The 4304-nt window shown below is 51.0% G+C and overlaps 1 pseudogene; it reads right to left on the bottom strand.

Annotated features, from left to right (window-relative positions):
* Window positions 1–587: 587 nt before the first annotated feature.
* On the bottom strand, window positions 588–3390 carry LOC126534327 (solute carrier family 41 member 3 pseudogene; annotated as a pseudogene).
* Between the last annotated feature and the right edge of the window lie 914 nt (window positions 3391–4304).

Genomic DNA, 4304 nt, shown 5'->3' with positions numbered 1-4304 from the left:
TGCAGAAGTAGTAGTGGAAAATACTGTTTCACGTGGTTTCACTGTTATTCTATAAGACTGGTGTTTTGTGCGAAACAGCAGAATTCCAAGTGCTACACCTATACTCAGTTTCATACATAGCAGTGAACGCTATGGACGTCTGAGACTTGTTGCAGTGGCGTTGTTCGCTCTTGGATATAGTCGGATGCTTGTTGACTGCAGCTGCGGGAACTGTTTTTTATATAGGCTGAGTATTGACTGAAACAAGTTTTCATTCCTAGAAACAAACACACGGTGGTGCACGGCCGCTAATGCGTTGTTCTTGATCATTTTTATTTTTGTTATTTTCGGGTTCTTTGCTTGCAACCCGTCGCGAGGAGCCTCACTTGCTTGCTTGCGCGAGCAAATGCTATTGGTGCGTAGTGAAGCATAGACTGAACGCGCGGAGTGATAACCTTTCTTGACCGAACGTCTTGCGTAGCTTCCACAGCGTTGACTGCTGTGCATGGAACAGAGAACAGTGTTCTTACCTACGACGTACCAAATGCAGTGAAACTTCTGGAAACGTCGTTATTGTAAGAAAAAGAGAAGACACCAACCTTGGGAAATCAATAGCGTTAAAATTTGTCCGCAATAATTTGCAGACGAACGTCTTTTATAGAAGTGGCACATTTAAACACTTAGCGCAAAGAGAACCCTACGAAACAGTTTACTTCACAGTATGTAACTCCAGGACTAGCCACGGTATCCTCAGTCTTTCTTGCTTCGGTTAGAATGGTCTCTTTCGCAATCCGCAATAGTCTGAACAACGACACGTTCGCCAACACACACACAGTCAGTAGAGAAGCATACGGGATGCGGGGAAATGTATTATATATCACAAATGTGTTACTGGTCGTGCAGAGAAGATGGGCTTGTAGAGAAACCTAACCACTCGATGGAAGATGAAACCTCAGTTTCACTGCATGTACTGGATTCGCATTGACACACTATCGGACGCCATTTAACACCCCATGAGTGTAATTCGGGGCCTTAGTGCGGTATGGGGGGACTTATAACACTCAAAATCCAGAACACAAGGGCCAAGAGGCCACCGCCGAAGAGGTCTCCAAGAGCAGTCAAAAACGGTATGGCAGCGTTGTCCGGATCCACTCCGCGGCACCATAGAGTGTATACTAGAACACGGGCCACGTAAAGCAGGATGCACACCTGAATGAAGGCTGCTACCACGTATAGCGCCACAAAGGGACCACGGAACGCGTCGCCTTTCCCTTCCACGCTATCGATGACTGCTACAAATATGAGCTGACCCGGAATCAGTAGAAGCAGAAGAAGGCGAGCCGTTCTGGCGTGGAGGCAGCTACCGAAGAAAACAGATATGGGTCCTACGCAGCGGCTCTCGTCCGGTGGCAAGCTTGGCCGCTCGCTACTGAGATGCAAGTACGTGGATATTCGGCTCGCCTGCACGGCCACTAGGTTTCCTCCGACGCCGTTTATGACTGGCTGATAGGCAGCGAGGCCTTCGTACTTGGTGCTAGCGATTTCCAGGATGTAACCGCCACCGCTGGAGACGACGACAGCAAAGAGGACGGGCAGCCATCCCTGACTTAAAACCTCACGTGTGTAAGGGTTGCGGTAAGCCAAGAACGCCCACACCGGGGCTAGAAGCACTACGGCGCCCAGAAGTAAGCCTGACGCCCATTGCTGGTTTCGCAGTGGGACATGCAGCAACGTGGCGAAGCCGGCAAGCAGCGCCAGGGTAATGACGTCGCCCAGGGAGGCGGCGACAGGCGTGGCCACGTTGTCCGGGTTCATGCGTAGTCGCTGGCACAGCACTATAACAAGAACCATCACGCTTGCGAGCACAATGCTAGCGAGCTCCGCCGTAAGCGCCGCGCTAGTGACGAGCGTGAGGACGTGGTTCCAGTCTAAACAGCCTTCTGAGGCGAGTGACTTGACGACGGCGAGCATGGCAGCGACGAGGCCGGCAACGATTGCCTGACACTGGATAAGTGCGAGGTTTCCCGCGGTGATGCTGAGCAACGCTGAACGGCTAGCCGCATTGCCAAGGTTCGCCAGTGTGGACATACGGCAAGCTAGAGTCATTTCGAGATTTCCTTTGAGACCCAGCAGCGGAGGCACCATAACCATCAGCTCGGGGATTTCCTTGAATACGTCCAAGTACTTTGCTTTATTGAGCAGCACGCCGGCTGCCACCATTCCCAGCCCGGCTAGCATGAAAGGAATGAAAACTTGCACGAGAATCTCCAGCGGAGTCTCCACCACCTCGTCGTCCTTGGGCTCTTCGGGTATTGGCTTACTCGGGAGAAATGGCTCTTGCCCGATGATCGCAATGTCATTGCCCTCTTCGGCGTCGCTGACGATGGGCTTAGCGGGAAGATCCTGGATGACGTCATACAGGGAGCCGCGGGGGCAGAATCGCAGCAGCCGCGAATTGCGGGTACGTGCCGCATCAAATTCGGGGTGCACGCCCGCGGACACTGTGCGTAGCCGGTTAGTGACGCGTGGTTGTCGAAGCACCGAAGCCTCCACCAAAGTGAGCGAGCGCTGGATGGCTGGGTGGCCCCTGTTGGTAACGATGGAAGATACACAGTCCCCCGTGTGGCAAGAATCGACGGACTTGGAAACCTCCTCAGTTGACTCTGATGCTTCGAAAGCTTCATTAGAAAAGCCGTTAAGATGTACGCCATTGGGACACCCGCTGTTGCTATTGACGTTGCTGCCCTTCAAATTGGGGACACCATCACCGATGTTGACGAGGTGAACGCTGTAAGGGTCATGTGCACTTTCGGTGTTTTCGTTGGTCATGATTTTACCGGTTCAGATAGCACGCAGCGTTCCGTTGTTCGATGCTTCCGTGAGGCGACGCAAGACAGGACTTTCACGCCTGGCGACCGCCGGGAGGCAGCTGGTGGGTATGAAGGCGGCGCTTGCCGATGTGTCTGCTGTGACACTCCACGGCATCGGGGGATTGCGGAGGTGGTTCGTCCAAGGGACCCAGCCCGTAAGCGCAAGACAACTTGTAGTCGACGGGGCTGAGCGGCACCGCGCAAATAAATCTTGACATGGGGCTCGGAACACTCACGCGAACAACACGGCTTAGAGGCGCAGTCGTCCAGGCTCGGCCAGTTATGAAAGGCACACGTTGCGACCGGCCGAGAGACGAAGCTGAAACGCTGTCGGTGGCAGAACGTTGTGAACGACGCAGGAGTTGACCGTTGTCTGCGCTGTCAAGTGCTTGACGAATGGCGCAATCGTATCTTCGGTGGGCGATAAGGATGAATGAAGTGGCCGCTACGATGCCGCACGCCTGTGAGCGCGCGAACTATCACCACGACATGTGAATATTTTTCTCGGGGAAGGCCCACACTTGACTAAAGGCTGCGACGCCATAGAACGGCGAATCGCTCGTTGGAACTAACCGTATTTTCCAGTTTTCAAGAGTGACGAAACCCTGATGGTTCTATCCGATAAGCGACACCGTCCTGAAATACGATCGGTAACATCTGCGTAAGGACACGTGGGGCCGGGGGAATTTAGATTGTCGACGAGGTATAATCAGAGGTTGGCGCCCGCGATATTACCGTCTGGGCAGTGAAGAGGGGCACCGGCGCCTATATTCTGTAGGTGACGTGCCGGTATCTTGATTAGCGCCTATCGCATATATATATATATATATATATATATATATATATATATATATATATATATATATATATATATATATATATATATATATAACACATAGAGTGCACACGTGAGTTGCGCATTTCATTTCATTTCATTTTTATTGCTTAAAGACCCGGTTACGGGGTATCACGTAAGAGGTGGGTTACACAGAAATAAGCAGAAACCATGTGTTAATCTATGATGAAAGGTTATTGGCGATGCTTTCTATGACGGTGGATGAACAAGGGGTGGCAGGTCATTCCAGTCAGAAACTGTACAAGGAAAAAATGACGTAGAAAAGGTAATGGTGCGGCGCACGTGGGCGCGCGACTTCAAGAGGATCACCAGTGCGATTAGATATGCGTGTTGGGTGAATAATGTATGGCGGGATGCCCATAGAGCTATGAAAAAATTTTATAGAATAAAGAAAGACTGGCGATACGGTGGCGACATGAGAGAAGGGGTAAATTAGATTCTGCTTTTAATGACGACACGCTCACATCATAAGAAACCGAACAATGCATAAATCTAGTAGCACGGTTTTGAAGGGACTCAAGGGCGTCTTGAATATAAGTTTGTCGCGGGTTCCAACTTGGTGAAGCATATTCAAATTTTGTTTTCACGAGAGATTTATA

The sequence above is a fragment of the Dermacentor andersoni genome, chromosome 7 (genome assembly GCF_023375885.2).
Source record: "Dermacentor andersoni chromosome 7, qqDerAnde1_hic_scaffold, whole genome shotgun sequence".
Taxonomy (NCBI): domain Eukaryota; kingdom Metazoa; phylum Arthropoda; class Arachnida; order Ixodida; family Ixodidae; genus Dermacentor; species Dermacentor andersoni.
This window is presented reverse-complemented; position numbering and strand designations above follow the sequence as displayed.